This window comes from Silene latifolia, chromosome 9 (assembly GCF_048544455.1).
Source record: "Silene latifolia isolate original U9 population chromosome 9, ASM4854445v1, whole genome shotgun sequence".
NCBI classification, from domain to species: Eukaryota; Viridiplantae; Streptophyta; class Magnoliopsida; order Caryophyllales; family Caryophyllaceae; genus Silene; species Silene latifolia.
In genome coordinates this window covers 127,304,500-127,326,387 of record NC_133534.1, presented here as the reverse complement: position 1 = coordinate 127,326,387, position 21,888 = coordinate 127,304,500, and the positions used below count along the sequence as shown (strand labels likewise).

The window sequence follows — 21,888 nt, the reverse complement described above, 5'->3', positions numbered from 1 at the left end:
ACCTGATCGAGAAATCCCCGAATCTCCTTCTCGTTCGTAGGCCGAGGCATTTGTTGAAGGGCTTTGATTTTGGTTGGATCAATTTCAATGCCTCTCTTGCTAAAGACATGTCCCAAGAGTTTTCCGGAGGTGACCCCGAATGCACAATTCTGAGGATTTAGTCTCATGTTATATTTCCGCAGACGAGCGAAGAATTTCCGGAGGGCATTGATGTGGCCGTCCTGTTATTTTGATTTGACGATCATGTCATCGACATATACCTCTACCTCCTTGTGCATCATATCATGTAGGAGAGTGGTGGCGGTTCTTTGATAGGTTGCTCCGGCGTTGATGAGGCCGAAAGGCATGACCGTGTAGCAGTATGTACCCCACTCTGTAGTGAACGCAGTCTTATGCATGTCTTCCTCAGCCATTTTAATCTGGTTGTACCCGGCATACCCGTCCATGAATGATAGGAGAGCATGTTCGGCAGTGTTGTCTACCAGAATGTCAACATGTGGCAAAGGGAAGTCGTTTTTTGGACTCGCCTTGTTCAGATCCTTGAAGTCGACGCAAACCCGAATTCTTCCGTTTTTCTTCGGTACGGGCACAATGTTGGCCACCCAATCCGAGTATTCAGACACTTTGATGAACCCATCCTTGAACTGTTTGTCCACTTATTCCTTGATTTTTTGAGCCCATTCAGGATGCATCCGGCGTAGCTTCTGCTTCACAGGTTTAGCCCCGAGTTTAATGGGTATCCGGTGTTCTGCAATTTCTCTGTCAATCCCAGGCATGTCTCTGTAAGACCAGGCGAATACGTCCTTGTATTCGTGGAGGAGGTCAATGAACTGTTGTCTTTCCGAGGGGTCCAGGGTTGTCCCTATCCTAAGTTCTTGAGGTGTATTGTCGGTTCCTACGTTAATAGGCTCGGTTTCCTCAATGATGGGGGTTCTGGTTTCCCGCTTGTCAAGTTCTTTGGCTAAGTGAGGTGGGTAGTCACTCAAGTCAAATTCCTCATAATCATTCAGAATTGCATTACAGTTAAATTGAGACGAGTCATAAGCAAACTTAGCGTTCATTAAGTTGACACGAGCGAAAAGCTCGGAAAGGACAAACATCTCGTGGTCAGTCAGAGGCGACACGACAGAGGAAGTGGCCCCTAGAACAGGCTCCAGGTTGTCACTTTTCATGGGAGTGGGGGTGACCTTAGTAGACTCAGCCACTGAATCAGCCACGACTTTGTGATAAAACAGTGGGAAGGGGACCTTGACTGGGACATCCGGAGTGTTAGGAGCTATAACAGACTTTGACTCCGACTCAGACTCAGACTCGGATCTTTCTTCACCTCCTTCCTTGAACATATGGCCTTCTCCAGTTGTTATCTTGAAAATGCGGCCTTGGCGATCGGTCCACTTGATGGTTTTCCTCCAGCCCTGGGTAGCCTTCTTCGGGTCAGTATCGGAGATCAAGGCGGTTGGATCAAACTGATTGTCTTTCAGGGCGATGTTGATGATATCCTCATAGTCGAGGCGTTTGATGTTATCTTCCCCAAAGAGTAGTGTGACAGCTTCTCCGTCGAGGCATGGTGACGGCTTGAACTCAGTTGATGCAGCTTCGATGTTGTCGGGAATAAAGTAGCAGTCCTGGAAGACTTCCACTCCCGGGTATCTTGCCCTGGCCATAGAGTCATAGATTGGCTCCGGAAAGCCGTGGTAGAGTTCAGACTCTACCTCGGGGACAAAGTATCTGTTGAGAGTCAGGTGGTATGGACGGAGGATGACTCCGTGCTTCTTGCGTTTTCAGACTAGGAGGTTCATCTCCTGGATGTCTTCATCGGTAGGTTCGTATCCCAACCCAAAGGGAATGTTGGGGACCTTAGCCTGTTTCAAGGGAGGCAGTGGGTCCTTTAGTGGATTGAGCGGCAAACCCGGGAAATAACCCTGACGCATCATGATACGGTTGATCGTGAGGTTGGTGAACGGGTCACACTCAGAGGTTGTCAATTCATCAGCTATGGCGTTCACGACTTGGAAACCCCACATTTCATTGTCATCCTCCTCAATGGCTTGGGAGGCTACCCCTCTTCTTATAACTACTTTGATTGGGGAAGCGGGGATCGTGATCGTTTTCCCGTTAAAGGGGACCCTGATATTTTGGTGGAGCGTTGAAGTGACCGCCTTGACGGCGTGAATCCAGGGACGTCCCAGGAGCATGTTGAAGGACGCGTCGATGTCGACCACTTGAAAACTGGTTTGTCTTTCTAATGGCCCGGTTGCGACGGTCAAAGTGACTAGCCCAGCGACCTTGCGACGAGTGCCGTCGTAGGCGCGTACTCCTTGATTCGTTGGGATCAAATCAGATTCCTTGATACCCAGCCTGTGGGCAGTTTTAAGAGGAATGACATTCACGGCGGAACCGTCATCCACGAGGACCATTGGTATATTTTTCTGGAGGCATTGTATGGTGATGTACAGGGCCAGGTTATGAATGGCTCCAAACAGGGGGATATCCTCGTCGGAGAAGACGACCGAGTTACTCAGATCAGGGGCGTCTCTCGTCATGTGTGCCACTATTTCTTCTGGGGAAGAGGTGGAGGGCACCGTTAATTTTCCCAAGGCCTGCCGATGCTCAAAAGACGTTGCGATCAGCTGCCAAATCGAGATTTCGGCTTTTGCTTTCTGTAGTTGTTTCAGGATTGAGTTCTCGGGAGCCTTTGGTTGAGTGTCCACTTCCGGGATGACTTGGTCATTCGTTGTTGGAACGACCGCTGGGTTGCTCGGGTTCTGATAGGGACGTCCGGACCGGGTGAGATGTCCGATTTCCTTCGTCCGCTTTTCCTTCCCCGGGATGACATAGACATCCTCAACATCATCCTGCCATATGCCGTTAATTTCAGGGTTTGGAGGATACCTTGGAGGAGTATTCCTCGGTGGGTAGTTCTTGTGGGGATTATTTTTGTGAGGGCGATTTTATGGGGGTAGTTATTTTGAGAGTAGTTATTTTGAGGGTGATTATTTTGAAGGTGATTTTCGTGAGGTCTATGCCAGAATGGTCGCGGGAGCAATCCATCCTGGGGTGGGTAGTTTTGAATGCTTAGGGAAATCTCCCTCGGACGCGGTGTTGGTGGATTGAAGATGAGTCGACGGTAAGCGTCGTCGAGTCGGGTGATTCTCTCAGAGAGGCTGGCTATGGCCTCTTCAACTTGCTGAAACATAGTGAGCATGGTGGCAGCACTGAACACAAACACTTCGTCTGAAGGATCCTTTTCCAGAACATTCACCTCGTCGTCAATCGGCAAGATGAGATGAGAGCAGTCTAGGGTCGGCTCATCGTCAGAGATGGCATGAATTCCCAGGGGATTCGTCTTGTTGTTCGGCTTAGTTGGTGGGGGTATAGGCAAATCTCCCTTCTCAATCATGTCTTGAATGAGGTGCTTGAGTTTGAAGCAATTTTCGGTATCATGCCCTTTCTCTTGATGATATTGGCAGTAGGCGTTGGGGTTTCAAAATCGGGACTTCTTGGCGTCGGCCGGGTCCGGGGTGGGCCCGATCGGTTGTAGCTTCCCTTGGTCCATGAGCCTTTTCAGGGCACTTGCATAAGTCGACCCTATGTTGGTGAACACTCTCTGGGGGCGTTCAGTTTTCTTGGCAGATGGTTCGACGCGGTTAACCTCATCAATCATGTTTGTCTGACCATAAGGGCGAGATCCGGTTGAGGTGGATCCTTGATAACCCCTGCCAGTGGTCTTTGCTAAGACACCCTTTCGGAGGTCGTCCTCAATACGTGTCCCCAGAATCTGCAGATCTTGAAAAGTTTTGATATACTGATACCTCACTAGGTTGGCATAAACCAGGCGGAGGTTGTTGACAAATTTTTCCACCAGAGTTGATTCGCTCGGCTTACTGACCAACTGAGTACTTACCCTCCTCCAATGGGTTAGGAACTCAGTGAATCCTTCCTTGTCGTTTTGGGTTAGCACCTCGAGAGTACGGGTATTGGCCTGGATCTCGACATTGTCGGCATACTGTTTGGCAAACTCAACTGCGATCTCATCCCAAGTAGTAAGGTTTTTCGGATCAAGGGAGTAGTACCATTGGCGAGGAATCGGCTCCAAAGAGGATGGGAAGATCCTGGTAAAAAAGCTCTTGTTTGACCTCCTTAATGGCCATGTAGTCCTTGAAAGCACGGATGTGGTTGAGTGGGTCCTCCACTCCCTTGACCTTAGGCACATCAGTCAGGGTGAAGTTGTCAGGTAACTGGTCCCCAACAGGTTCGAACCTTCGGTTATTTTCAAGGTGGATATTGTTACCCCGGGCTAGGAGCTGTTCTTCCAAGAGTTTCAGTCTCTTCTCAGTTTCAGTCAGAGGTGGGGTATTATGTTCCCCAATTTCCTTGTTCTTCAGGGCGTCGATACGGGTCTCGACGCGATCCAGGGTGACCTTAAGAGCGGTAAGAGGGTTGGCTAGCTGATCAGTTGTGACATCTCTGTTGTTATCATTGTTATTGTGGTTGACAGACGAAGTTGAAGACGGGGCCATGGCTCTGAGGCAGAAAAACGGCTCACATTACAACTCAATTCGACACGGTTCCAAGACTGAACGCAGACAACACAGAGGACGAGACAAAGGTCGACTCAACAAGACGGGGCGACCGTGTGCGGTCCCTCGGTGCTGACTCGATTTATGACGTGACGGTTGACACGGCTATAGAAACCCTATCAAAGATAAAACCTAACGGTCTCAACTAAAATGTAGCAGAGGCAGTCGAGTATCGAATCTACAGAAAGGTAATGTAATTATCAGCTGTCTAATTCTAGTCCTAAAGTAACAATGGGGGGTTTTGTTGAATTGGTTGCTAAACTATGAGATTTAGAGGAAAGAGAAATAAAAGTACGAGCAATAAGAGCAGGAAAATCGGTTTAAACTATCAAGAAGAGAAGGACATGTCGGGATTTCAGTTCACTACGGTAGTCCAGTAACTCAACTGTAAATGATTCAGACGAACTAATGTGAGACGGATGTTGAAAGGTCCTTTCGGTCCACTTTCTATCCTAAAATACCACTAACTTAACTTTCATCCTCATTAGGGTAGTCTACTGTTCATAGCAGGCCTATTTAGTCCAATCTTTCGATCCAGGATTAATTTTAGCCAGATTAAGGGGTGACATAGAAGCGTGCACTCAACTAAGTCGAATAAATACAATTAAATTGCTATAGTGACAGAGTCTCGTAATTATTTCATCTAATTCATTTACTACATCGTCACATTTCTACCGCAGATCCCCTAATCCCAACATGAAAGGGGTTTAGCTACTCATATCGCTAATTAAACTAACAGCAATTAAATTCTCAGCAATAAACATTATGAAATAACAATTAAAAAGCATAAAAGTAAATTAGGGCAAAGAAGTAAATGCAACGAAACGAAGAATTAAAGCAACAAAAGATTAATTATTAATAGGGGAAGAGAAAGGAATTACAATCCAAGCGATTCCGGCGTAAAGAACACAAAATCCGAGTAAAAGCAATCCCGAAATAAAGTTACAGTGAAGAGGAATAAAGCAACGTAACAAGTTTAATAGTAGAGAGTTTTATAAGATGAAAGATAGATAAAGATGATCCTAATTAACATAGTAAAGCTTGCTTAAATAGCAAAGGAATTAAGTTTAGCGAAATAAACACTCACGCGGGCTGATTAAAGCCCAAAACTATCAAAACCACTCGATCGAGTGGATTAAAACCACTCGATCGACCAAATCCTCGGCAAATTCTACTCGATCGACCAGAAAGTCACTCGATCGAGTAGATGGTCTTTCTGCAAGCTAATGGTCGAGTACAAAAGTACTTGATCGACCATCTGGGGATGTAGAAACCACTCGATCGAGTGGAAAAACTGCTCGATCGAGTGCTTCATCTTCAATTCAGCTCAAGTCCGCCACTGAATGCCTCGTAATGCGTGCCACGACGCTTCCAAATGCAGTATCTCACTCTGGAACAATCCCGTCTCCTCTAAATGCATGCAAAAGGGACGAAGAAGGGTACGATTCCACTACTTTCGCTTTCATTTCTACAAAATGGACAAAACGAACCAAAGTAGCCAATTCGGGGCAAAATACCATAAAAACAGTATGAAGATGCATAGAAATACGTGCTGAAATAGGCTAAAAAGACTATATAATAGGCACGTATCAAATCTCCTCAAACCAAACCTTTACTCGCCCTCGAGTAAACACAAAACTAAACTAATGGAACGGAAACGATAACTCAGAGCTAGCTTAACTTGTCTACTTGAACCAATTTAGTGCAACAAAAACTAACAGTTATAACTAAGCAGTCAATACGCAAACGAGTTATAAGCTGTTCAGAAATGTAGCCAACCTATCGACCTTGCAAGACCAACAAAATCGGACTCTCTCGTGGTCACTCTTCTCTCATGAAGCAAAGGGTGAATGGTATATGTAAAAGAGAGAAGAAAAGACAGTCACTCACCTAACTGCGACCTACATAGCATGCATGCAACAAAAATGAAAGACAGTTCAAGTACTAATGCACACACTCCAACCAATAATGTCCGTCACAGGCGAGGGCTTACAAATAGTTTGGGAATAGTGAGTTCAGGTGAGAAAAGGCAAAACATGTTATGGAAATGTGGAGGTAAAAGCGTCAAGCTAGTTCCTAACAGGACCATAGTAAACCATCCGAATTTCAACTGACTGAAAAACTAAGTACAAGTGCCCTTCATTTGGCACACAACTCACTAAACTCAAACACAATCTCCCCAAAAAATATGGAATAAAACGGAGGAGTAAGACGGTCACAAACTTCCCTTTTTTAATACCGTCTGAATAAACCAACTCATATAAAACAACTCTTTTCTTTTTTTTTTTCCTGTATCACGTTCAGCTCTTTCTTTTTTTTCATTTTTTCACTTTTTTTTTTCATTCTTTTCTTTCTTTCACGTTTCCTTCCTTTTTTTTCAACACTTTTTATTTTCATACTCCCTTCCTTTATTTTCCAACAACTCCATACAAAAGAGATATGGCCAAACTGCAGACGAAAACTCATACGACAAAAGACATACTAACTAGCTTGACTAGGCAGGCTTAGTTTGGGATGTAGCTAATGGGTCAAAAAGGCAAGTTTTGGCTAATGTGGAGCTAAATGGGTGAAAAATATAAGGAAAGGGAAATTTGCAAGCACCTCCCTGCATGTGACACCAACCACAAACCCGAATATGTGCATTTGACGAGAAATTGAATGTCATAAACGTGCAAAATAGACGAACATGCTATGCAAGGAGTACTACTCTCAATTCCTAATGAACTGGTCATGAATGTCACCAGTTATGGCTCTAAAACTCAGAATTTATCAAGTAGTTTGCCAATTTATAGGTCAAGTCTAAACAATCAGCTATATTTGAACAGAAACTCGTAGACTATGCGTATGACAAAGCTAAAAACTATCAACAGAAGTGCAAGGCTCAAGTAAATTGACAAGTTATAGTGCATTGTCATCATGGAAATCTACCGTTCCGACTCAACCTATATGCAAAAATAAACGTGAATTTTTTTGAATTTTTGAATTTTTCTATATTTTTTTTTTGGGTTTTTTGGATTTTTATGAAACTAAACAATAATGCAAGCTGAAAAATAAACGTGAATGCAAAAAAGAAAATGCAAATTCAGACTCAAAAGGATGCAATACCCTCCCCAAACCAAAACGGACAACGCCCTCGTTGTCCTCCAGCATACACCAGCAGATATATACAGGGGAACGGGAATATAAAACCAACAAAAGAAAAACAATAAAATAAAGGAGACGAAATAAAAGAGTAAGAGATACATACAAAAATACGAACTTCTCCAAACCAGCCAGAAAACTGGGGAAGTGAGTAGACCAGTAGCTACTCATCAGCGTCGTCGTCGCTGCTGTCTCCATCTCCATCTCCATCCAGTCGGTACTCCAGATCTCTCTCCTCCTCTCTCCTTCTCCGCTCATCACTGCGAGCTCTCTCCACTGTCACCTCTGGGTCCTCGTCTTCCTCCTCCTCCTCTGACACCGGGTACCCCTCAGCTGGGTACCGGAAGAAGGAAGGGTGTGGCCAACCCTCCGGTATCGGTCTGTGTCGCCGCAAGTGGTACTCGTACAGAGGGTGTAGGGTCAAAGCTAAGTCCCTCTCCATACGAGCCTGACGCTCTGCAATCTCACGTAACAAACCGTAAACGGCGCCCCCTTGGTCTATGACCGCGGGCACCCCAAAGGGAGGAGGTAGTCTAAAAGTAGCCGGTAAAACCGGCTCAGTCTGGTCAGTGGGAGGTGGAGCAGGAGTAGGAGTGGTAGTAGTAGTGGGAGTAGGGGTCGGATCGGGAGTAGCCGTGGAAGGTTGGGCACTCCCTGAAGGTGTGGACCCCTCTCCAGTCTCAAGTCGCCGCTTCTTGGCGGCAGGTGCATCAGGAGTAGGTCTAGGTGGAAGGTGAAGGAGAGGTAGTGGTGGCAGACAGTAGCCCTTTGCAACAGTAGGCAAGGGCTCAAGACGGGGGAGAGTCTGACAGGGTAAGTCAATAGACAAGGAGCCGTCAATCTTCCAAGTCTGGTAGTCTGGGGTCAGCCAATGCTGAGAAAGCATGGCGTCCAAACTCAGTAGCCTCTCTCCCTGGAGGTACTGCAGGTCACGAGGCCAAACGGGGAAGAGGCGGCGAGCAAGAATGGTGGCTATGCCACCGCAGGCAATGGTTCCCGCCTCCTTCTTCCCCTGGCTCAGAAGGTACTGGGCGGTCAAGTAGGCAATGTTGAGGGTGAAAGGACCCTCGCAGTCGACGTTCAGGTAACCGCCCAGGATGGAGAGCTCGTTGTTGGTAATGTTGTTCGGCTCCTTTCGGCCGAAGATAGTGCTCCCCATCAGTCTAAGGAAAACACGGACAGGGGGTAGGTGGACCTGATGGAGCTTTCGCTCCCTAAAAGTGGTTTGGGCCAGACACCGCCAAAGCTGACGGTAGACCTTCCTCGGGGCAGCAGTCAAGCCCGTAGAGGAAAGGTCAAGTAACCTCCCAAACTCCCCTAGTGCCATCGGAAAGGTCCGGTTAAATAACCGGAAGGACACTGAAAGGCTCTTGGGGTCAATCTCGTGTGCCCCGGGGGAGAAGGAAAAAGAGCTGAGAAACTCGAGACTCAGCTCTAAAAAGGTGCGGCCTCTCATAGTGATGAGTCCAGGCATCCCCGTGACCCGTAGTAAGTCACAAACCGACTCGTAAATGCCGAGTCTATCTAGTGCCGATTTATCCAAAAATCGGGAAGTTATATGCACACACTTAAGCAGATTATAAAACTTCGTACGGTGTAAAGCGTTAACGAATAATACCTGCGGATAATCTGGGTGAGAGTCGAGGGAGGTGTCCCCTCGACCGTAATGAAGGCAAGTAGAGGCGGAAGCAGAAGCAGCAGTTGTAGAAGTGCTAGGAGCGGAAGTAGAGGTAACAGGAGCTGGCGTAGCTCGAGACGGTCTACGACCCCGGCCTCTGGAACTCAAGGCAGAAGCTCGTGAAGCGACGGTGTGAGGAACCAGGGCTGCTCTGAAGGTAGCTGCGACTGCTGGCGAGTCCGCCACAGGTGTAAAAACAGGGGGTGGTGCAGAGGTAGTGGCTACTGTGGTCACCGCTGAAGAGGAACTAGCAGCAGTGCTAGCTGTGGTGGTGACCGTAGAGGAAGAGGTAGCCTGAACTGGGCTAGCAGCTGAGCTAGCTGGAGTAAAAACCGTCCCTGCAGCTGAAACAAGGAAAATTGGGGCTGCAGTGGTGACTAAGGCGGTGGTAGTGGCAACAGCAGGGGCCACTGACTCACTCAAGGACGCGCTGGAGGACGAACTAGTAGATGGTAAAGAACTAGAATCCATCCTGCAACAGAGGGTAAGGGGTATGATAAGAAAATAGCTGCTAACCGTGGCTAAAACAAAGACGTAAATCCAAAGATGTGACAAAGATATGACCCCTACCAAATCGAAAGATTCGACTTTACAGCAAATAAATCCCAACAATCCTCAAAAATTTCGAATTACAGAATGTAAGCAGCAGTAGGGGACGGGATAGCAGTTAACAACAGTAGCTAGCAAGCAATAACTGAGGTTAATTAAAGCATGAAAGCGTATGAACCCGTCTGACAGTCGAAAGTTTTCGACTGAGAAGCCCTAATCGCGAAATTTCGCACAAAACTCGAATTGAACAAGCTAAGCATTGACATGGGTGTGATAACAGTCTAAAAACAGCAGCGAGTTAGCGATAATGAAGCTAATTTAGACGAATCACAGCAATAATAGCCAAACTAACAGTCGAAAATTCGGCTGTTCTAATCCATCTCACAAAAATCATGAAAAATTCGAATTAACATGTAACAAACAGCGAGGAAGGGGAATTATGATCATCAAGCAAGCTAATTAAGGGCAATAAACTCAATTAAAGTCGAAAAATCGACCAACAATGGATAATCAAACCCTAAATTCAATTTTTACCTCATAAAATTCCAAATAGTCGAAATTAAAACACAAAGAAGGTAAAATAATCGCTTACTTGATGAGAATGATCCTACAAATGCAATTAATCTCCAATTAAACAAGCAAAAATAACGATTTTTCAGTCGAAAAACCCGCAAACCCTAACCCTTATTGAAAACCGTGTAAATCGACACAAATTAAGGGGAAAACAAGGGGCTTTTGAAGATTAATTAGGTAGCAAGAGATTGTAGGTGGCGGATTTGGAGATTTGGGCAAGAAAATGTGGATTTGGGGATGAATTTGTGTCGCAAATTAGGGTGTTAGACGAAAAAATTAGGGAATGAATGAATAAGAAATCAAAAAGAAAGAGTTTAAGGTAGAAAACTCCTTGCGTCCTATTCATTTTCACTCGATCGAGTGGTTTTAAACTGCTCGATCGAGGGCTTTTGTGATCCAGCTGCTTGGTCGAGTAAACTTTTACTCGATCGACCAATCCCTTTTATTGCTTTACTCGATCAACTGGAAAAAGCACTCGGTCGACCAACTTTTCACTCAATCGAGTACAAAAAGTACTCGATCGAGGACTTTTCTCGCGTATGCTCTTGAATTTCGTCTTTTCTTCCTTGGAATGCGTAAAACTTCCCCAAACCTGCATAAAAACACACGCAAAAATTTCCCAATATACCAAATACGCATAAGAACAGTCTATAGTCTTATGTCTATGCTAAAAACTGTCTAAAACTAATTGTCCTAATTAAAACGCAATAAAACAAATTCAAAAGAAATTCAAAAATTATCTATTACAAAGTGTTACACGGGGCATTTCCCCGCTTAATTCCCAACAAATTTCAGTAGCCCCTCGGAGGGCTCCTGACTGGAGGACGTCATCTCAGCAACATTGACTGTCCTTTTCATCTTCCATGAGCATGAATTATCACTTTAAACGGTAGGAGGGGAGTAGTTCACATCCACGTAAGCGCGAACTTTCCTCGTCCTTGCTCCTTTATCACCAGCTTTAGCGTCATCATCTTCAATTTGATTGATAATAATTACACCATGTCCTTTGACAGCTCCTTCATTGCTTTTATCTGTACCTGCAGCAAGGAAAACAGACGAACTTTCCTCCTTTTTGCTCTCATCTCGAGGCGGAGGGTTAACAATAGCAACACAATTCTCCAAATTTTCATCTGGAGTGTCAATAATGGGATCAATAGAAGAGAGAGCATTGCAAGGCTGGGCTTGCATGGGAGCTCTCCGGAACTTAGACTGATGAAAAATCAGCTCCTCGTCCCCTACCTGGAAAGTTAAAGTCTTCCCCCCGACGTCTATTACTGCACGGGCAGTGGACAAAAATGGTCTCCCTAAAATGATAAGGGTGTGTGCATCTTCGGGGATGTCTAAGACAACGAAATCAACGGGAATAAAGAACTTCCCGATCTGAACAGGTACGTCTTCTACTACACCTAATGGCCGTGATAGACTACGGTCGGCCATCTGGACAGTCATGTTGGTACAACTTAGCTTTGTCAAACCAAATCTCTTAGCCAGAGATAACGGTAAGACACTCACGCTAGCACCTAAATCGCATAGCGCGTTATCAATCAAATGCATACCGATTTGACACGGAATTGAAAAACTACACGGGTCTGATTGCTTAGGAGGTAATTTATTTTGAAATAGGGCTGACACCACCTCAGTCAAAGCTACGGTCTCATTATCACTAATACTCCTCTTACGCGATAAAATTTCTTTCATAAACTTTAAATAAGAGGGTACCTTAGTCAGCAACTCAGTGAACGGCACGGTGACTTCCAAGCTTTTCAGAAGTTCGACAAATTTGCTGAATTGTTGATTAGCTTTAGTATTCTGCAGCCGCCTCGGGAAGGGAACCGTGATAGGTATCTCAAGTCGCTTGTTTCTTGCTTCCAATGTATCTTCCGGAGCAAGTTCTGTATCCTTTGGACGCTTCTTACCTCTCGAACGAGGTCTTTCCGGTGATATATCGCTTAAACGAGCACTAGCAGGCTCTCGAATAAGCTTCCCGTCATCGATCGACCAATTTGCTCACTCGATCGAGCAGTTTCTTCATCAATGTCAGTCGATCGAGTACAATTTCCACTCGATCGACCAACTCCACTTTGCTCTTCACTCGATCGAGCATAAAAACCATTCGATCGACCCGTTTCTTCATCATTTCTGCTCGATCGACCACCTGAAATCAGTCGATCGAGCACTTTCTTGGCTGTCAGCTCGTTATTTTCGCCAGAACACTGTTCATCATCAGTTTTGGCCATCTTCGGGTCTGATTTCTGTACTTCCGGTCCCTCATAAGAAAGACCGCTTGTCAATTCTATCAGATTTACCGTCTCATATAGATTCTTCTCATTTTGAGTCGGTAAATGACCCTGCTTTCTCGTGGACTGATTCACGGCCAATTGGGCAACTTGAGTTTCAAGTGCCTTTATGGACGCATCTTTCTGTTGATTTTGTTGATCACTCAGCTGCAACTGCTTTGTAATGGATTATAACATAGACTTTATCTCACCTATTTCACTCACCCCACTGGAAGATGATGCACCATGGTTAGGAGGATTGAAAGATGGAGGCTTCTGATAGCCATGCTGATTCTTATGTGGAGGAATATACGGCTGCTGCTGGTTCGGAGGAGGAGTAGGATTGAGCACATTTTGGCTTGTCCACCTCAAATTGGGGTAGACATTCGGCTCATAATAAGTATTCGTTTGCCTATAATGTTGAAAGGCAGCGCATGACTCAAAAGGACTAGGACAATTCTCCGAAACATGTCCCTCAGCTCCACATCTTCTACAGACGAAAGGACCGTCTGAAACAGCATTTACCTGATACATCCCTCCTTTGGAAGCTCCTCCCAACTCATATTTGTCAAATCTCGCAGTAAGAGCTTCTAGTGCAGCTACAGAAGAAGATTCAGCAGCTCTTCTTTGATTGCCTCTGGAGTTCCCATACTCAGCCTTATGGGTGGCCAAATCATCAACGATCTTCCACTCCTTAGTCTCTCCCATGTTCTCAGCAAATCGGCCATTGGCTGCAGCATCCAAAATAGCTCTCTGATCGTCGTACAACCCATTATAGAACTGATTACAAAGACTCCACTTCTCGAACCCATGGTGCGGAATGGTTCGCACCAGCTTCTTGAAACGGACCCATGCTTCATGAAAGTTCTCATCAGGCCCTTGTTTAAAGCTCGTGATCTGAGCTCTAATGGCAATAGTCTTCGAGGCGGAAAAGTACTTCTTGTAAAATGCTAAAGCTAGAGAATTCCAGTCAGTTATCCCGTGAGCAGCCCGGTCCAGATCCCTATACCACTCCCTTGCAGCATCGCAGAGTGAGAAAATAAACATGGTTTCTTTTATCTGATCCGGGGTCATGCCAGTTGGTGGGGGTATGGAACAACAATAATCGATAAAGGTCTCCATGTGCTTAGCTGCATCTTCAGTTGCAGCTCCCCCAAATTGGTTTCTCTCAACCAAATTGATATAGGACGGCTTCGGCTCGAATTTTCTTGCGTCCCCCGGTAATACAAATCCCTTATAGAGATTCGCCGCTGTCGGCTCAGAGTGACTGGCAATAGTTGCTTCTTCATCCATTTCTAGAAAATCTGGAGAAGTGACTGTCACAGCTGATGAATTGGAAACTGGAGATAAAGGTGGATCCTCCTCAAATAGAGCGTTCTCGTAGTAACTAGACAGAGTACTCAGCTCTTCCTCTGTCGGTAATACCCTAGTTGATCGCCTCAACTCGCGCAAAGATTTCTCAATCTCAGGATTATAAGGCAATAATTCACCACCCTGTGACCTGCGCATAAGAAGAAACTACAAACAGAATATAAGAATAGTCTAAGGAACGGGTGTCCCTTAAACTGAGAAGGACTAAAAATAAAACAACTAATAAATTGAACAATTGCCTCCCCGGCAACGGCGCCAAAATTTGACACGGCTATCGCAACCCTATCAAAGATAAAACCTAACGGTCTCAACTAAAATGTAGCAGAGGCAGTCGAGTATCGAATCCACAGGGAGGTAATATAATTATCAGCTGTCTAATTCTAGTCCTAAAATAACAATGGGGGATTTTGTTGAATTGGTTGCTAAACTACGAGATTTAGAGGAAAGAGAAATAAAAGTACGAGCAATAAGAGCAGGAAAATCGGTTTAAACTATCAAGAAGAGAAGGACATGTCGGGATTTCGGTTCACTATGGTAGTCCAGTAACTCAGCTGTAAATGATTCAGACGAACTAATGTGAGACGGATGTTGAAAGGTTCTTTCGGTCCACTTTCTATCCTAAAATACCACTAACTTAACTTTCATCCTCATTAGGGTAGTCTACTGTTCATAGCAGGCCTATTTAGTCCAATCTTTCGATCCAGGATTAATTTTAGCCAGATTAAGGGGTGACATAGAAGCGTGCACTCAACTAAGTCGAATAAATACAATTAAATTGCTATAGTGACAGAGTCTCGTAATTATTTCATCTAATTCATTTACTACATCGTCACATTTCTACCGCAGATCCCCTAATCCCAACATGAAAGGGGTTTAGCTACTCATATCGCTAATTAAACTAACAAAGAATTAAATTCCCAAAGAATAAACATTATGAAATAACAATTAAAAAGCATAAAAGTAAATTAGGGCAAAGAAGTAAATGCAACGAAACGAAGAATTAAAGCAACAAAAGATTAATTATTAATAGGGGAAGAGAAAGGAATTACAATCCAAGCGATTCCGGCGTAAAGAACACAAAATCCGAGTAAAAGCAATCCCGAAATAAAGTTACAGTGAAGAGGAATAAAGCAACGTAACAAGTTTAACAGTAGAGAGTTTTATAAGATGAAAGATAGATAAAGATGATCCTAATTAACCTAGTAAAGCGTTCTTAAATAGCAAAGGAATTAAGTTTAGCGAAATAAACACTCACGCGGGCTGATTAAAGCCCAAAACTATCAAAACCACTCGATCGAGTGGATTAAAACCACTCGATCGACCAAATCCTCGGCAAATTCTACTCGATCGACCAGAAAGTCACTCGATCGAGTAGATGGTCTTTCTGCAAGCTAATGGTCGAGTACAAAAGTACTCGATCGACCATCTGGGGATGTAGAAACCACTCGATCGAGTGGAAAAACTGCTCGATCGAGTGCTTCATCTTCAATTTAGCTTAAGTCCGCCACTGAATGCCTCGTAATGTGTGCCACGACGCTTCCAAATGCAGTATCTCACTCTGGAACAATCCCGTCTCCTCTAAATGCATGCAAAAGGGACGAAAAAGGGTACGATTCCACTACTTTCGCGTTCATTTCTACAAAATGGACAAAACGAACCAAAGCAGCCAATTCGAGGCAAAATACCATAAAAACAGTATGAAGATGCATAGAAATACGTGCTGAAATAGGCTAAAGAGACTATATAATAGGCACGTATCAATGGTGTTTGACCGAACCTTTGACATGAGTCCAATCATGACGGCGCGACGCCATTGGACGGGTCTCGTGGTGAGACGACTCATAAGTAAAGACCCATAAGTACGTTTGCTTTGACTCGATAGACACGAGGCGGAATTGGAAAGGTGGACTGAAGTTTTCGAAAATAGAAATTTTCAAAAAGATTCATTTGTCGCTTTAATGGGCGGCTTTCGAAGATAAAGATCTCCGCAAGTCGATCAGTTGAAAGGGGTTGTCTTAAGTTTATTTGCAAAAGACGGTTTGAGTTTGAGTCGGCTCGGAAAACAGTGTGTTGTCTCCCAAGACGGTTTTGAAATTCAAAATTGTATGTTTTGAAAATCGAGTTTGAAATGTTTGAAAAGGTCTCGGGGACGGTGTATGGTCCTCGGGATCCCGAAAGTGTCTCGAGAAAAGGGCGTGTGCTTTTCTCGGGTTTTGAAAGAAAGCCATTGTCGGCGCGAAACGGGTTAAAATCCGTGTCTAGACGCGGCGATTATAACGGCGTAAAAAGGTGATTTGAAATGGTTATACAAAACCGGGTTTGAAAATCGTCATTACGACGGCCTAGAAAGGCGTGTTGAAATGGTTGTAAAAAAATCGGGTTTGAAAATCGTCATTACGACGGCCTAGAAAGGCGTGTTGAAATGGTTGTAAAAAAACGGGTTTGAAAATCGTCATTATGACGGCCTAGAAAGGCGTGTTGAAATGGTTGTAAAAAACCGGGTTTGAAAATCGTCATTACGACGGCCTAGAAAAGCGTGTTGAAATGGTTGTAAAAAACCGGGTTTGAAAATCGTCATTACGACGGCCTAAAAAGGCGTGCAACGGCCGGCGAAAGACCGAGGTTTGAAATGGTCATTATAACGGCGCAAAAGGGTGTTTTTGAAAGTTTGAAAATGACACGAAAGGACTTATGATCAGATAGCACATAAGCACTCACAGTTCATTATATTATGCATCATGCTGACAGGGGTTTTGGCTTAGAAGGGTGGGTTACACACCAAGCAATCAAACCCCGATTTGCGAGAGGGATACCAATCCAAACAAAATGTGTAAGGAGGGTGCCCTAGCCTCGTGCTCGAAAGTGATGAAAGCTCTTTGACGAAACAGAAATGTGTAACGTCAACGGTATGCTTGACTCAATCGGGATTCGAAACGCGGGGATGAGGAAACTCACGCCGACGAAACGAGCCAATTGGCCGAAAAGGGTTAGGTTGTGGGCCCGGACAAGGAAACTCGACCGTGACCGAAATATCAATTAATGCATTCCAACCAAGACCTCGTTCGAGTCTCACCATCTAGGGATCACAAAGACGTAAGTGTCCTAGTTTTCCCCAGCGGAGTCGCCAATTTGTGGACATGGGCCACGTCTCGGTCTGTGGATTTGGGCCACCTACCAATCCGTAGTCATAGGCCACCTGCACGCCAAGCCAATCTGTGGACATGCAGCGGTCTTTTGAAAGCCACGCTCGGCGGCGTAAAAATGCTTTCGACCGAATCGTTTTAGATCGGTCGGTTTCATCTCGGTAAGGGTCTCGAAACGATTAGAGATGTTCGGAGTCGCCACCAAGCATTTGTGGGATGCCTGGAACCCGTTCGAATTCCACTTTATACCTCGGTCAAATCGAAGCACAAAGCAGCGTTTGACATAGGTACTAAAGATAAGGAAATCGTCCCTCTTTAGCATCCTATCTCTAGAATGACTCTCCTACGCCCTGGATAAGGTCGTCCACTATCCAAAGTTGATTGAATACAAAAGTTGATAAAGCAGCGTTTGACATAGGTACGTATTGGGAAGCCCTTTAATCAGACACCCAATCCCGCCCGCGTTTAGCGGCCTCTACTGATCGATCTTGGTTGGTTGAATGCAAAAGTTGATAAAACGGTTTAAATGCATGAATGCGCATCCAATGATTTAAACCTAACATGTGAGAGCTTTCTAAGTCGGTTGATTTAATCCAAGTATCAAGTATAAGATGTCGAGTTGGATTAATGATTGATTTGCATGCAAGACGGAAATTAAACATCCATTTACCGTATTAGGTTTAGGGTGCATAACATGATCCATTTGTCTTAGTAAGGCATTTGGCAAATATGGTTTGAATATTCATCTGACCCGTCCTATATCCGGGTTAACCGGAGTCGGGATCGTCCTAGACTAATGCTGGAAGGGAACAGGCCCTGTACCAGACGGCTATAAGAGGCACGAGCCAGCCGGCGGTGTAAGGGGCCTCCCTCTGGTTTTGAAAATAAGAAATGGAGAGCCTGTTTAGGCGCGGGTTAGGCAACGGCTGTATGCCGTGTTCTGACTATTTAGAAAACGTTATAAAACGTGTTGAAAATGGGTATTTGAACCCGGTTTGAGTTGAAAGGCTCGTTTAGACCGCATTTGTTGATGTGAAGAACTAGACTCGAATAATCATCATTATTTGATAATATTCGGTGTCGGGTTCGATTTGACAAACTTGACATGAATAGTTTTGAAAAATGATTATGGATTAAATGTTTTAAGTCCATTTGGATGTTATTAGTCGATACTCATCATCGTACCCGGGTTAAAATCCGGCATGGTATGTAGAACCAAGGATGATTTCGTGTTGGTGACTAATATGTTTGTTTGAAAATATGAAGAAATGAAATAAAAGGCTTTAAAATACCTTTTAAATGTCATTAACCAAATATTATCACCGAAACACGGATTTAACCGTCATGGTATGAAGAACCAAGGGTGAAAAATGCTTTATGGTTAAAACATGTGCAATGAAATAAAAGTGGTTCGAAAATACTTGAAATGGTGAAAACCGATTACAAATATGAAAAATGGATTAAGGGAAATGACGAGAACAAACACGTTTGATCTCTGGTCTGAGCACCCCATTTAGGCGCGAGCCAGTTGGCGACCTAAGGGGCTTCTGCCTCAGACCAAAAATCGGTTTTGGCTCGTTTATTCCATGTTTTGGTTCATGTTATGCATGTTTTAGCATGTTAGAGTCATGAAACAAATGAAAACATAATAAAAGAGGATTTTTACACCCTCATATTTACATGTTTGGTTATGGCGAGTGACCGACGTAAGTGTAACAACTCGTTTGATCGGAAAAAACTCGGTTTAAAACCGTTTTGGTAAGTAAAAGAGTGTTTTAAACTTAGTGATGGTGTAGTGGTCGAAGTGGTCGGTCATGTGATTTAATGCACGATGACGGTACCAAACAATGTGTAAGGCTTGTATTTACGATCGGTAGGTCGTAAATAAGCGTCGGATTGTGACTTAAGAAGTCGAGTCGAGAATTTTAAGGGAGAAAAGAGGGGGCGGACACTCGCGTAAGTCTCAAATGGGTGGCATTTGAGGGGTATTTATAGGAGAATGAGTGGTTGTGTGAGTTTTGAGCGACGTGGCCACTTGGGCTGCTCAAAGAGGCGCGAGCCACGTCGCGGGTCTTCGAGCTGTGTTGTCGCTTTCATAACAAACGCAATCATGATTTGTTCTATCCTAGGATTTGTAGTCATATGTTTGGTACTTGACCAAACATAAATCCGGGAAATCTTAGCATAGAAGGTTTGAAATGTTTTGGTTTTTGTGTTTGACTCGGTTTGACTTGTTGTTGGAGTCGGGATTTGGATTTTTGAGTCGGTTTTTGGTCCGGTGTCGGTTTTGACTCTAGTTAGTGTCATTGCGACCCCGTCGTTGTGCATTAAACACTCCAGGTATTTTTGAAATGTTTTGAGATGTTTTATTTTCGAAATCGTTTTAAGTTTTCCGACGTAAAGTTGTACACAAACTGTCGATCAAACGCCGCGATTCCAAAACATGTTGTAGTCCGTTAATCATCGGGTGTTTGTTGGAGTCTCAGCAGATACTGGGTATCTACAGTGGCTCTCGATCGAGTGGAATGGGACCGCGGAAGTGATCGATCGAGAGACTAAAGGAGTTGATTGAGAAGGCATCATCTGAGGGTGCTCGATCGAGAAAGGGAAGTGCTCGATCGAGGGGATCAAGCACTCGATCGAGTAGAATTGTGCTCGATTGAGCTTTTTAAGCCTAAACTCCTAGGCGGCGATTGAAGCACCTGCAAAAACGCAACAAACGACCCATAGAACTAACGAAACCAGTTCAAACGTTCCAGTTTATCGCCCGTAAAGTTACCAACTAAAGCACACGAAATTAACTAAAGGTTTCAAGCAAAGTACAATAAATTACAAGTCGGGTTGCCTCCCGGATAGCGCAGGTTTAAGAGGTCCCACACGACCTTTTGGCTTCAGTTTTCTTGCTCATCTAGATGGTCGAAGTAGAACACTTCGACGTTGCCAACATAATCATCTGCTCCATAGTAATGCTTCATATGATGGCCAGTAACTTTAAATCTTCTGCCCTCGGAATTCTCTAACTCAACGGACCCAAACTTGTTGACACGAGTCACTGTATAAGGGCCACTCCACCTGGACTTCAGCTTACTAGGAAACAAGCGCAGTCGAGCATTAAACAGCAGCACCTTCTGCCCGACGTATAATTCTCGCGGTATAATTCTTTTGTCGTGCCACCTCTTCGTCTTCTCCTTGTAGATGCGCGCGCTGTCGTAGGCATTTAGCCTAAACTCTTCTAGCTCATCTAGCTGTAATAAACGGTTATCACCACACAACTTAGAATCATAATTCAATTCACGTATAGCCCACCAAGCCTTACACTCTATTTCAACAGGTAAATGACAAGACTTCCCATAAACCAACCAATATGGTGATGCACCAATCGGTGTTTTAAAGGCAGTCCGATAAGCCCATAATGTGTCATCTAGTTTTAAACTCCAATCCTTCTATGATTTAGAAAAAACTTTAGCCAAAATCTCCTTTAGTTCCCTATTAGAGACCTCAACCTGCTCACTGGTTGGGGATGATACCCCAGACCTCTACGATGTTGGACACCGACTTTAGACAATAAAGCTGTAAGTTTCTTTTATTTAAAATGCATTCCCCCATCACTAATGACGACCCTAGGGACACCAAATTGGGGGAAAATAATCTTCTTAAACAATTTAATGACGGTCCTGGCATCACAGTTAGGTGAAGCAATAGCCTCTACCCATTTAGACACATAGTCTACAGCTACTAGAATATACCTGTTACCTTTACTTGATGGAAAAGGTCCTTGGAAATCAATGCCCCAGACATCAAAAACCTCGACCTCTAGAATGCCATTTTGGGGCATCTCATGTCTCTTAGAAATATTTCCCGAGTGATGGCAAGCATCACAAGCTGAAACAAACACTTTAGCATCGGCAAATAAAGTAGGCCATAAAAAACGAGACTGAAGTACCTTGGCCACGGTTTGCGACGGACCGTGGTGACCACCATAAGGGGAGGAATTACATTCCTCTAGGACTGCTCTGGTCTCCCACTGTGAAATACACTGTCTGTAAAGACCGTCAGCACACTCCTTAAATAAATAATGATCATCCCAGAAGTATCGCCTCACATCATGAAGAAATCGCTTCTTCTGCTGAAAAGACAGGTTAATGGGCAGCTCACCACCTACAGCGTATTTAGAAAAATCTGCATACCACGGATCAACAACTGTGTTAGTGGCAACCGCAAATAAAGAATCATCGGGAAAAGAATCATCAATAGTTAAAGGATCCTTTCCCTCCTGCTACAGTAAATGCGACAAATGATCAGCTACTACATTCTCAGTGCCCGTCTTGTCTTTGATTTGCAAATCAAATTCCTGGAGGAGGAGTGATACGTGCATTTTATATAGTCTTTTTAGGCCTTTTCATGCACGTATTTCCATGCTTTTATCGTAGTTTATGCTACGAAATGCCCCGAATATGCTACTTTGGTTTGTTTTGTCTTATTTACAGGAACGAACCAGAAAGTAGTGAAATTAAGCCTTTTACCGTCCTTTTAGCATGAATTTGGAAGAAGAGTGAATTTGGAGCGGGAATGTAGCT

The 21,888-nt window shown here is 44.3% G+C and overlaps 1 non-coding gene across 1 annotated transcript; it reads left to right on the top strand.

The window, feature by feature from the left end:
• The first annotated feature begins 13,602 nt into the window (after positions 1 to 13,602).
• On the top strand, positions 13,603 to 13,709 carry LOC141603790 (small nucleolar RNA R71). The gene has a single exon (XR_012525640.1). It is a non-coding gene; the product is annotated as a small nucleolar RNA R71 (small nucleolar RNA).
• The last annotated feature ends 8,179 nt before the right edge of the window (positions 13,710 to 21,888 follow it).